The following is a 13904-nucleotide window of genomic DNA, read 5'->3' as shown; positions in this document are numbered from 1 at the left end:
AAATGGTTAATCTACAACACCAAACACATTTTATTTAGGAAAAAAATATTTGATTAACTTTATCAATCTTTTTGGTATCCCAACATTCTGGAAACATTTTTGCAGGTTTACTGTGAAAAGACTAACCTGTTCAAAAGATAAAACAGATCAAAGTAAAAAAAGATTTTTTTTTTTTTTTTATATACTGCTCCCTTACCTGTACTGCTGCTGCAACAAGGAAATTTCCCCTTTGTGGGACTAATAAAGGAATATCTTATCTTATCTTAAAAACACATCATAAAAGCTGCAAATGCTGAATTCATCTTCCAAGACCAAATCTGGATTTCAAAGAGACTCAAAGTCAGACTGAAGTTTACAGATGTCTGTGGAGCAGAACCTCACTGCTGCACTCAGACTGATGATAAAACTACAGAGAAGCTGTTTGTTTGCTTCAGTCTTCTTCACAGCTTCTGATGGAGCTCTGTGATCTGACCTCAGTCCTGAGTTCAGCAGTCAGAACTGGACCTGTAGAGTCCAGCTTTGGAACCAGCAGAGAAGCAGCAAACAGCAGAAACCCAGACTGTGGGAAAGACTCCACACTTCTGACTGATGTTCATGTCCACTTTATTCTTCACAGTAAAGACTGGAACAGAACACTGAGAACCAAAAAGAACAGAGGAACAGTTCTAATGTCTACTAGAAAACAGGAATCACGAGAACACCAGCCTCTTCCTTCATACATTTTGGAGAAAATCCTTTCCTAAAGAAATTCTTTGCTCATATGACCCCAAAAAAATATAAACTGTAGTCACTACTTTCTAAAACTATCACCGACCACATAAAAAGTGTTTGAATTGAACTAAATATTTCCAGTGTTGTCATGGTAACACAGGCAAAGACAACATACACATTGTATCAGCATAAACTACAATCACAATTAAGCTGTTCAAGAGATGAAGATTAAACCAGGATCATCAAAAACAACACATTTGTATTTACAGGTCCATCTATTAAAAAAAGCAAATTGAAGTTTAGCAGATTTAGTTGGATTCTTATGATTGTTTTATTGATCGTATGGCAGGGAAATTGTTGTTACCAAAGCGCTATAAAAAAAAACCAGCAATCTCTGACCACATTTGTGTTGCCAGGGGACAACAGCTGATTGTGTAGACAATACATTAGTGGATTGTTTCGGGCCCAGAAGTTTTGGGAAGCAGTCCACAAAAATAGTATCAGGCATGCCTCTTACTGGGTGCAAGTCCATGTAGATTATAATAAGAGAATGATAAAACAAACTGACAAAAACAAGTGAGCTAATTAAGAGCCAAAGTAGGCTAACTGGCATCTGACTGTTAAAATTAGAAAAAATTCATAAGGTCATTAGGATCAGAAAACCCAACTTGGTTTTTCTGAAATTTTCTGCAGGAGCTGCTCTGTTACAGCTTTATCTACACACCCCAAAATGTGGTGGAATGGATTTTTTCTATTGCATTGTTGTTCATAAACCACACTGCCTCTTGTTAAGGACATCACTGCTGTGACATTAATGGTGGTAGTGATTATATCTAAACATTTGATCAATGTTCTATATTTACATTACATGAATAAATTAATGCCACAAAAAATTAAAAGCATGTAAACTTCATCAGTGTTTGATTGCTTCCATTGTGCAGGCATCTTCTTTTCCTGACATTCTATCTCTAGTTGTAGAAACTATGCATGCACTTTTTTTTTTCAACGAGTGACTCGATATCAATGCCCTGAAACTGTGACGTATTTTGAAGTAATCCAACAAGACAAATTTCTTGTTCAAAATCATAGTAAAAAGAAAGAAAAGTAAAATCCAAAAATTAATTTTATACTAAAAACTAAATGTTCTGTTTTATTATTTCTTTTTAAAGCATTTAAAATGTACTTTATCAGCATACATTTTAATCAGGCAGTTATCTAACCCTGTAGCACGATTTAAACTGCAAGCTATCATCTACAAGGTGGAACATGGGAGCAGCTGCAGAAAATTCAAGATGAATTAATCTATGATTCACAAGTGGAGGAAGCTAGAAAACGAACTCCAAAAGTCAAGATGACGCAGCTAAATTTCTGTGAAAAAAAAGGCGTCTCGATTGATTAACGATCAGCGACCAGTTTGGAGACACTTCTCTGCAGTCACCATTCGACTGAGGGCAATAACGTATGGAGTTATTTCAGTCTCAATAATCAGAAATGCACACAACCGGTTTTACAAATACACACGCTCCGATTCACAAATGTCATTTTATGGAAACGTGAAAAATAAATTCGGAAATACACACCCTGTGTTTCACAAACACACACATTGTGTTTCACAAATGCACACTAAATGTTTTACAAATGCACAATAAGTGTTTCTCACAAATGTGCACACTGTTTTTCACAAAAACATTTTAGAAATTCACAATAAATGTATCAGAAATGCACAGTAAGTGCTTCACAAACGTGATTTTTAGGTACACATGTGATGTGAACTCACAGATCATTGGAATTGCAGAATGTGCATTCAAAATCCCGTTCTCGTTTGTGAATCTCCCCGTGTGTGTGAGAGATTTTTCTACGGTGAATATTGAGACTCATCTGCCGGAGCAGGTCGACTAATCTCACCATTGGCTAGTGAATCTGTCAATCAAACTCATCGGCAAAGCAGGCGGGTTCGCTTTTAGCCAATCGAATGGCCCCTTAGACTCCTCACTCTCAACTGACGAGGGAGGGAGCTGTTCAGCACAGCAGTTGGGAGGACACGGGCGGCAAACATGGCGGAGAGGTCTTCTGAACGGGATCAGTCTCAGCCCGTAAGTAATGCACTTATTTGATTATTATTCCCTCGTTGTACGTCCTGCAATGTTATTGAATACTAAATTGAAGCGTTCTCCTTAGCCAAGTGACATGTGTGAATGCTTTATGAACACTGCAGCCGAGTCGTTTGCAGAGTACCCTCACCACAATTTAGCTTAGCTTAGCCTGTGCGGTCATATTTTTTATGAAAGCGGGGGAGGACTTATGATGGTTTTGTCAAGTTTTATACTTGGCATACCAGCTCTTCACACAACACGAGTAAATACAACCAACCAGGGGCCTCGAAACTAGCCGGCTTTCGAAGCAAATTGTGTCTGCCTGCCCTGTGAGTGTGAGGGAAGTTTAAGCTAGCGCGTCGGTTCAAGCTAGATATATAGCCAATCTGTAGGTTCTTAACATGATTCATAAGGAAATAAGGGGAAAACATGCCGGATTTACAGCAGCACAGAAAGTTTAATAAAAAGTATTGATTTGGAGACGGGGATTTGTTTAAACACTGATGCTATGCTATGCTAACTAGCTAGCTAGTTGTTCCGTGTGCTGCCTTATGTAAACGCGATCCGGGTTAAAGTTAGACACAGCATTTTCACAACCCAGACTTTAAGACGGGGTGGATATGTGCAACAAAGTTAATTCATATGACATTCATGAAAACGGCATTTTTTAAATATAACAGACGTGAATCCACTGTTGAATGAAAGAAGCCTCATTAAGTTTCTAACGTTAGAACCCGTATTGTGCTGAAAAGCCCTGTGAGATTGTGTCAGAGTGACAGCCACTAAAATCCCCGTATCTTTACTTCCAATGACAAAATGACAAGAATCCCAAACATTATGTTTTTAGGCTGTTTTGTAGTCGATAAGTAGTCACAGAAAGGGTGGATGGGAGAAATATGCTGTCAACAGTGATTAGAGTAGAAGTTACTGTAAGTATTACACACAGGCTTCCTGTGATCAGTGTCTTGTCTCTGGCTTTTTTAAAGCTGTTCTTTACTACAAGCTCAAGTTATCATAGCAAGAGTGTTTTAAAAAAATTCCCCTTTCATATATTTGAAAATTATGTAATTTAAGATCAGACAGCTAAATGATCTAATCCATGTTTGTTGTGTTTTTATTTATTCTCTAGGAATTACTGAAGCGTGACAGCGTGACAATCTTTTGTTCCTCGTGCCATCAGGCAATACAACTCTCTGGCAGGGCATCTTACAAGTAATTTCTTTTAATTTTACCCACTGATTTTCCAATTATTTTCCTTTTTTTATCAATCTTTTTATTTTGTGATATTTCTATTTGTAATGCATGTGTGTTTATGTGTTTTTTTAAGATGGCCATTTTTAAAAAATTTCCTCAGGGATTATTAAATACCCTTCTATTCTATTCTATTTCATATTTTATCATCCTGTTGTATTACTCTTTTACCTGTCAATTGGGAATTTAGCATTTTTGCCCCTGTAAATATCTGTCAGTTGAAAGTATTTGTACTTGTATTCCATAGATCTTGCACCTGAAGATGGCAGACAACAACTGTGCAGACACCCACTTGGCCTTCTTCAGTGACGCTGTGAACGTGTATGGCTTACCTCTGAGGTATTCATGTTATTCATAAAGAAATATTTTATTCACATATCAGGCAGTATAAGCACTTGGTTATTTGTACAAAAATAAAATAATTTTTTTTAGACTCCTCTGAAAACAAAGGCAACTCTAAAACTCTTTCCCCTCATGAATAACATTTTACCCCCCCTCAACAGTCTCTCTCACCTCAATTTTTCCCCCCAGTGATACATGTAACCCACTCCTGCAATTTATCTAACCTAGAAATTCTACTTATTGGCAACGTACATAAGAACATTAAATTTTAAATTGATGTGTACCGTATTTGCGATGCATTTGTAATTATGTGTTTGAGACATGATTTTCATGTTATTGTCAGGGTGAGAGGAGATCACGGAGGAGAACATGTGGGCATAGCCGAGTAAATGCTCACAGTCCGTAGAACTGACACAAACAGCTTCATTGCAGCAAAAGTGTACACACAATCAACGGTGAGTTGAACCTAGTTTTAGACGCTTTAATATATACATAAAAGTGAATGATGTATTAAAAATTAATCTGACAATATGATATTTCTTTTTGCTTTTTTCCAAATACAGGATTGAGCTCCTCTGGTGTGATGTCTTCATGACTGTTACTGGTTTATATTTCAACATCCTGCACTCTCCTGAGGACCAAGACTTGCTCAATATCAGTCACATCACGTATTCTGCTGCCACTGTATTTTCCTACCACACATTCAGGCCAGCTTGGATGTCTTTAGTGACGCGTGGGACAACAATCCAATCAGGACGGAGCAAAGCATGACACCAAATCAGCTGTCGCGCGTTACCGTCAACCTTATCAAAATGTATTTTATAGAATTAAATAAACACAAAGAAAAAGTCATTTTAAGTTCTTTCATATTCCTAACTACTCAGTGTTTTATCAGTGCCTGTTTGGATGAACAAAGAGCTGATTTCCTGGAGATGGGAAATGTTTTTAGATCAGTGAAGTAGGGAGATTTCCCACGGCGCACTTGACCATCTCCCACGGCACACTATTGTGCCGCGGCACACACACTGGTTGAAAAACACTGCTTTATTTAATCTCACTGTACTGGACAACTGATTTGCGTGCAGTTTGACTAAAGTGGAAAGTATCAAGAACAGTATGATGAAATCACAATGATTACAAGGAATTTTCATCAAAAATGAATGAAAAGTATTATTGTTCTGTGGTGCAAACTATTTCCTTAAATTGTTTGGTTTTTTAAATCAAGTAGGAAGAATAGCACATCTGCAAGTTCAAAATGCATCACAATGCATGGCCTTATGAGCCATCAGATGTACTAATGTCACTACTTTGTTAAGAGTCACTTATTTGCAAATGAAAAACAGTTATGGAGATATGAGGTCTGCCTGCTAGAAACAATATAAGTCATTATTAGTGGGTCTCTGTTCCTACATAATCTAAAACATTAAAAAAACAGTGCTGTTCATAAACAGTATCTTTTTTTTTTTTGTCAGGGTATGCTGGTTCCAGAGATTGAATGGGAGGAGAGTGGATCCATGGCTGAACCTCATCCTGGGATCAATGTCCTGGTATGGGACAGTCCCCTTTTGGGTCCACAAATGTTGGAACTGCAAGACGACATCAACCCATTGTTTAATTCAGACCGTTTGGGAGTGGATGGACCTATATCTTTACTGTCCCGTTTGTTTAGAACTTAATTTAGGCGACATAATTACATACAGAAGAAGAGAGACTGAGCAGGGCAAGACAGAGTTCAAATCAATACTGCTGTATTGTTCAAGGGACTTAATTGTATGTAAGGATGTTATGAAAATTAGTTCCAGTTTAAATAAAATTCAAATCAGTAGAGATCCCACATTTGCTTAAATTTTGATGTTTTAATCTGTCCATGTTTTCACTGAATTTTACTCTGCAATAAAGGGTGAATGTTTGCACTTTGTTGTTCTATGACCATCTTTTGTTGTGTAGTGTTTAACCAGCTATGAAACCCAGAGAGATGAGGATCTTTTTTGCAAGGGTGACCTGGCCAAGAGGTGTATATGTATATGGTTACAATATAAAATCACTGACATTTGAGTTATTAAAAAAATAAAATTAAGGTCCAGCAAAGTGACTTCGGGCTGAGCAGGGGAGGTGTATTGGGTATCTGTGATTGACAGTGAGATGAACTTGAGGTAATGTAGTCCCACTGCGTGGTACGGAGCAAAGTGATGCCAGTTTCTCCACAGAACCTACTGTGGAAGTTAAAGATTTTTCTCCTCCACCTTCATATGATCAAAACCGTGTCTGAGTGTTGAAATGACGCTAGCATGAAAGCTAAGAGAATAACGTACAAACGATCCCAAGTGAAACGTCGATTGTAAATCTCATGACCAGTACAGAGTTCGATGGATTCTGTCAACTGCATTCAACCACTGTTGCCTTGCTTCCATGTCCACTGAAAAGTTGCGCAAGCCAGTAAATTTTGACAACCGAAGGCAAATAAACCGACAAGCCATGCTAGGGCTAACACGCTAACGACCGACTGGTACAGAATCAAACATGGGCGGAGCTTTTGCCACCTGCAGAAAGCGTAGAGAAAGTGTAAGGGGCCATTCGATTGGCTAAAAGCGAACCCGCCTGCTTTGCCGATGGGTTTGATTGACAGATTCACTAGCCAATGGTGACATTAGTCAGCCTGCTCCGTCAGATGAGTCTCAATATTCACCGTAGAAAAATCTCTCACACACACGGGGAGATTCACAAACGAGAACGGGATTTTGAATGCACAGTCTGCAATTCGAATGATCTGTGAGTTCACATCACATGTGTACCTAAAAATCACGTTTGTGAAGCACTTACTGTGCATTTCTGATACATTTATTGTGAATTTCTAAAATGTTTTTGTGAAAAACAGTGTGCACATTTGTGAGAAACACTTATTGTGCATTTGTAAAACATTTAGTGTGCATTTGTGAAACACAATGTGTGTGTTTGTGAAACACAGGGTGTGTATTTCCGAATTTATTTTTCACGTTTGCATAAAATGACATTTGTGAATCGGAGCGTGTGCATTTGTAAAACCGGTTGTGTGCATTTCTGATTATTGAGACTGAATTAACTCCATAGAATATGAGCACATATTCCAGAAGAAAAGCAACACCGCTGCATCTGCAAAACAGAGACAGTTAGCGTGGAAAACATAGCTGCTCAAGTTAATGCCTAAGTTTGCATTTAAATCATTGTTATAAAATATTGACTGTAATAACTTTTTAAATAGCGTAAGGTGTGAAATAAAAAATGGCGATATTTAGGTGTTCTTTTGAAGTGTTATTCCTGGTGTAAATGCATGAAATGCTGCATAGTGTACAGAACCAATCTGGGGGGGAAAATGCATTTAAAGTCGGTAATGTTTAGAGGACTTTTTTGTTAACTTTCCCCTCTTGCAAACGTTGGTCAGTTTAATATTAATACATGCAATTGTGTTTTTAAAAGTGAACTTTTGTCTACTGTTGAACCTTTCGCTGCGCGAAGACTTCTCCTTTCTTTTCTCTCGTCTTTCCGACCGTGGTCAGAAGCGCAGGGGAGATTTCCTTCAGGGCTGAAGGGAATTCTCCTTCGGGGTTCACTTCCCGTTGGAAACCCTCAACCTCCAGAGCGGATTAAGAATGACTCCAAAACAGTTATTCTGGGAATGACACCTTCTCTTTATTTAACTAAGTGCTCCGTCCTCCGAACACACAATATATACCACGCACACACCTCCGCTCCGTCCTCACCCCCGCCCCCCCCCATCTGCACCTGCACTCGCCCCTCCCCTTGTCTCTCGTGGATCGCACCCCGCTCAGCACACACGCTGCAACTTCTTCCACTTTCGGCTTCTCCCATCAGGGGTCGCCACAGCGAACGAGTCGCATGGTAGATTTGGCAATGTTTTACGCCGGATGCCCTTCCTGACGCAACCTTCTCAAACCGGGCTTGGAACCGGCGGAGGTAGAGAAGGGAACAGGGAGCAGCCCGGAGTCGAACCCTGGTTTCACGGACGGAAGGCGCCGCAAACCAGCACGAGCTAAACCGGCCCCTCACACACACGCTGCAACACTACCCTTGTATTGATCAAGTGGTATAGGTCTATGTGGGATTAAGAAAGTAAGCAGTACTAGAAGATTGTGTTTCCAAAAAGTAATTGTTACATTAATCTAATTCAATGTCCCTGATTTCATTTTCATGTAGATGCAATCCTGCAGGAATTAAAAGAACATGGCAGCACCTAAAAATGAAGTATAAAACTCCCCCCCCTCTCCCCCCTCATCATATGTAAATCACCTGGAAGCAACTCATCCTCGGTAAGTATTTATTTATGCACGGAACGGGCGCGCGCGCACACAAGCGCACACAGGGGCGTGCACATGCGATCCCGCACACACACGCCGACATACTGCAAACACCTCACACAGGCTCTCATAGGACGCACGCGACACGCAGCTCACATAGCCAGAAAACGTTCACGCGCACAGCGCTTCTCAATGCGGGCACGCGCACACGGACTGGCACACAAGCACTACTTAGCTTTACACCTTTTCAGTTAGAGCAGTTATGAACAGTCTTAACATCGTTAGCTGGAATGTGCGTGGACTTGGCTCTGAGCCAAAGAGATTGAAAGTGTTAAATCACCTGGATGGTCTAAAAGCAGATATAGCTCTACTGCAGGAGACCCATTTATCGAATTCTTTGAATCACCTTATGTGCTGCTCACAATTTCCAGTTATATACTCTGCCAGTTACAACTCCAAACAACGAGGAGTTGCTGTTTTAATTAATAAAAATCTTAATTTTACTCATAAGGATACAGTTACTGACCCAGAAGGCAGATTTGTAATCATTAATATATCCATTCAGAATAAGGACTTTTGTATAGTGAGTGTATACGGGCCTAATGTTGACGACTCTTCCTTCTTTCACAGATTCTTCACCTCACTCTCAGTTCACTCTGACTCCACAATCATTATAGGAGGAGACTTCAACCTTGTTTTGGACCCTGAACTTAACAGGCTCAGCACAGCAGCAAACCAGTGTACATGGCAGTCTGCAAGTATTCTAAAGCAGTACATGAATGATCTGGGTCTCTGCGACGCGTGGCGCTCATGTCACCCAAACACTAAGGGTTTCACCTTTTTTTCTCCAGTTCACTATTCACACTCCCGTTTAGACTATTTATTAATCAGTAACTCTCTTTTAAAAAATATTCAAAGCTCCAATATCCATCCAATTATTATCAGTGATCATGCACCAGTCTCTGTAAACATTTCTAGGGAAAAATCCACACCCTCTGGTACAACTTGGAGGTTTAATACGTCTCTGTTAAAGGACCAGGAATTTCTTGAATTCTTTAAAAAAGAGTGGGCAACCTTCTTAGACTTCAACAATACTCCAGACGTCCCACCGTGCGTTCTTTGGGAAACAGCAAAGGCAGTCATGAGAGGGAAAATCATTTCTTATTCAACGCACAAAAAACGCAAAGAGAAAGCAGATTTATTAGAATTAGAAAATAAAATCAAAACCCTGGAGACTGCTTATGCTGCTTCAGCACAGGAACGCATTCTGGGAGATCTGAAAAATTTAAAGCTGCAGTTAAATGACATCATTAATAAACAAACACAATTTCAAATACAAAGGCTACGACTTGAAAGATTTGAAAACTCTAATAAATCTGGCAAATTTCTGGCTAATCATCTTAAAATTAACAGAGAAAAATCATCAATCACCTCTATTATGGACCAAACAGGAAATGTCACTCATGACCCGGTCAAGATTAATAACGCATTTGAAAACTTTTATAAAAACCTGTACACACCGCAGATCAATCCGTCAGAGCAAAGTATTGACTCATTTCTTAATAATTTAAACCTACCCAGGCTAAATGAGGATCAAATCACAAACTTAGATTCTCCGCTCTCGCTGTCTGAACTTCATGAAGCTCTGTTACTTATGCCCAATGGTAAAGCACCAGGGCCTGACGGCTTTCCTGCTGAGTTTTATAAAGAATTCTGGGAACAACTGGCACCAACATTTTATAAAACTGTCACATCTATTAATGAGAGCCAATCAATGGCACCTAACATGAACTCAGCCAACATAATTCTTCTTCTAAAACCAGACAAAGATCCCACTAGTCCTTCAAGCTATCGCCCTATTTCTCTAATCAATGCAGATGTAAAAATTATCTGCAAAGCACTAGCACAGAGAATAGAAAAAATCACTCCTCACATAATTCACTTCGACCAGACTGGATTCATCAAAGGCAGACACTCGGATGATAATGTCCGTAGACTAGTTAATATAATAGACTTTGCCACCATTAAAAACCAGGAAATGACGGTACTATCGCTGGATGCTGAAAAAGCCTTTGACAGAGTTAATTGGAAGTTCCTTATTGCTGCCCTCCATAAGTTTGGTTTTGGAGAAGCATTCATCAATTGGATCAAAATATTATATCACAACCCCAATGCATCAGTTAGAACTAATAAACAGACTTCAAACAGGTTTTTTCTTGGAAGAGGAACCAGACAGGGCTGCCCACTCTCTCCTTCTCTTTTTGCTATATTCATTGAGCCTTTAGCTGCAGCAATAAGACAGAATGAGAGCATTATAGGAATAAAAACCAAAATTAGTCTTTATGCGGATGACATATTACTGTTTTTAAGGAATTTACATTCTGTAAATGAAACAGCAATGATCATAAATGAATTCTCCTCCATATCAGACTATTCCATTAATTGGAATAAGTCTGTTTTATTACCACTCAACAGGAATATGGAACAAAGACTCACAATACCAGTTAAAACAGGAAATATCAAATATCTGGGTATCTACTTTTCCCCCAAACTATCAGAACTGGTGCAGCTAAACCACACCCCATTACTGAAAAGCATACAGGACGATCTAACACGCTGGACCAACCTGCCTCTGTCCCTTATGGGCAAGGTAGCCACGGTTAAAATGAAAATCTTACCCAAAGTTAATTATCTCTTCTCAATGATTCCCACACAACCGCCATTAAAATGGTTCAAAACATTAGACTCATCCATATCAAGCTTTCTATGGAACAACAAACCTGCAAGAATTAGTCTAAAAACTTTAAAATCTGCAAAAAGCTCTGGAGGATTAGAACTACCTAATTTCCAAAAATACTTTCTTGCAAATAGATTACAATATATCTTAAAATGGTTAAAAAATAATCCAGAAACCAACTCATGGTTAGACTTGGAACAGGCGTTATGTGGAAAGATCAACCTGTCACAGCTACCATTTATTAGCCAAACAGTTAAAAAACAGGATTGTTTCAAAAGCATTAATATAAATGCCACTTTAACAGCCTGGGGGGAATTTCTCAAAATATCAAAATCATCAATTCAACCGTGCAAAATGACACCCATCTGGAACAACCCGGACATCCTTATTAACAAAAAAATGATTCACTTCCCAGCTTGGCAAGCAGGGGGCATAAAACAACTAGAGCACATAATTATTGATAGAAGATTCATAACTCCCCAGGAACTTCAAGACAAACATGGAATAAATAACTTCTTGGAATATCAGCAACTTAAATCAAGTATTACTAAAAAGTATAAAATTAAAGACGACGATTTAAAGCTACCAGATGTAGTTACCACTCTGATTAATTTTTCAATGAATAGAACTCTCTCCAAAATATACAAACTTTTATGTAATTTAGATAACAATATTGCCCTTCCAACAAAAAAATGGGATGCAGATTTGAGCATCAGCACAGATGAAAGCTTCTGGTCAGAACTCTGTCTAAACACCTTTAAACTGACAAAAAGTCCAAATCTGCAGCTAATCCATCTCAAAACTCTTCACAGAATTTACTACACTGGACAGAGGATGTTCAAGATGGGTCTCAGTAACTCAGACATTTGCGAGCACTGTGATAATAATCTACCCAACAGCTACATGCACGCACTGTGGTTCTGCACTCCTGTCCAGGCTCTCTGGCAGCAGGTATGTGCTGATCTATCAGTCTGGCTTAAGGTTTCAATCACTGCCTCACCGTCACTTTGTGACATGAGTCCCATCGATATAGAAGAAGGATTAGCATCTATCATTTTCATAACTCTTTGTATTGCCAAAAAAACTATTTTAATAAATTGGAAAAACAAGAAAAATATAAACATAAGTCAACACAGAAATCTGCTGTTTGATCATATCAGCTTGGAAAAAATGTCAGCCCAAAGCTCAAGTAACTTTGAAAGAATTCAGTCTCTCTGGTCTCCTGTGGTTGACTCCATGACTTAGGGGGTGGGGGGCTTGGTCGTCGCTGCTCCTTGCCCTTCTGCCGTGGTTTGGGGTGGGGGTCGGGGCTTCCGGTGCCTGGCGGGGGCGGTGGGGGGCTCCGTTGGTCGGGGGGTCGGGTCCGGTGCCTGGGTGGGGCGGGCTGGGGCGCTGCGTGGTCCTCTGGGCTTGGGTGTGGGGGTGCGTGGTGGGGGGGTGTGGTGGTGGTCTGGCTTGGCTTGGGGGGGTGGTCCCTTTGCCTGTACTGGGGGGGGTTGGCGGGGGGCCCTGCTCGGGTGGGGGGGGCCCAGCGGCGCCGGATGGGCTGCCCATCTGCACCTGGGGCTGGGATCGGCCCTTCCCTGGCTCTGGGACGGGACGGGACAACCCTCTCGGGGCCCCCGGTCGCTCTGGGTGTCACCCGCTTCGGCTGCGGGGTCTGGGGTGGGGTGGGGTGGGGGGCTTGTCGGCCCTCTCCTGTGGGGGGGCGTTCTGGGGGGGGCCCATTATTAGTACGGGTCGGGGGGGCTCACGGGTCGGGGTCTCCGCTGAGGCAATCAGTGGTTGCCTCGGCCGGTTGGCCTCCTCGGTCCCGTCGAGGCCTGACCAGAGCTCTTCTAGGGCTGGCGTCTGGGGGTGGGGGCCTGGGCTTGCTCCGGGGGGGGGGGCGACGCTTTCTGGCTCCTCTCTCTCTGTGTGGGGTGGGTGGTGCGGGGCCTAGGGTGTCGGCGCCTCCGGGGGTGGGCCCCTGGGCTGGGTGGCCCTGGCCCCTTTGCTGGGGGTGGGCTGGGGGACGGCTGTTTGACCACCGGGGGACAGTCTACCAGCTGTCCCCAACTTACCCCCTTCCTTATATAACCTCATATTAGGGTGAGGGGGTGGGGGGTCTAGCCTGCGATGCGCCTTGGGGGGGGGGCTACTTGGGAGTGGCCCCCCTCCTATGGTTGCCGTATGGAGTGGGCCCCCCCTCTTTCGGTTTTATTTGCACCTTAGACATGTAGGGTCCTTGGTAGGGGGGGTGCTTGGACATCACTGCAAGCAAGCAGCAGATGTCCTCCTGGCACCCTACCCGCCAATTTTAACCGCACCTTAGACATTTAGGGCCCCTTGGTGTGGAGGGTGAGGGGACATCACTGTGAGTAATCAGGAGATGTCCCCTTAGTGCCCTACCCGCCAATTTTAACTGCACCCCCCTTAGTACACACACCCCTCCCCCTTCAATATATACATTCAAACATAAACACACACACATGCACA

At 41.4% G+C, this 13904-nt stretch overlaps 1 protein-coding gene and 1 long non-coding RNA gene across 4 annotated transcripts in view; one reads left to right on the top strand and one right to left on the bottom strand.

Moving 5' to 3' along the window:
• LOC111948779 (uncharacterized) overlaps positions 1–13904 on the bottom strand; it is a 360906-nt gene that overhangs the window by 257661 nt on the left and 89341 nt on the right. The gene's annotated exons all lie outside the window — the stretch shown is intronic.
• LOC144989447 (uncharacterized) lies at positions 2618–5501 on the top strand. Of its 2 annotated transcripts, none has more exons than XR_013653637.1 (5): positions 2618–2804; positions 3934–4016; positions 4318–4394; positions 4741–4852; positions 4961–5501. It is a non-coding gene; the product is annotated as an uncharacterized LOC144989447 (long non-coding RNA). The 2 variants fall into 2 exon arrangements; XR_013653635.1 differs by having other exon boundaries at positions 4303–4394; positions 4961–5500.

The sequence above is a fragment of the Oryzias latipes genome, chromosome 2 (assembly GCF_053564925.1).
Source record: "Oryzias latipes strain Hd-rR chromosome 2, Olatipes_Hd-rR_3.1".
In the NCBI taxonomy this organism is placed as follows: Eukaryota; Metazoa; Chordata; class Actinopteri; order Beloniformes; family Adrianichthyidae; genus Oryzias; species Oryzias latipes.
The sequence above is the reverse complement of the archived record's forward strand: the minus strand, read 5'-3'. Positions and strand labels throughout refer to the sequence as shown.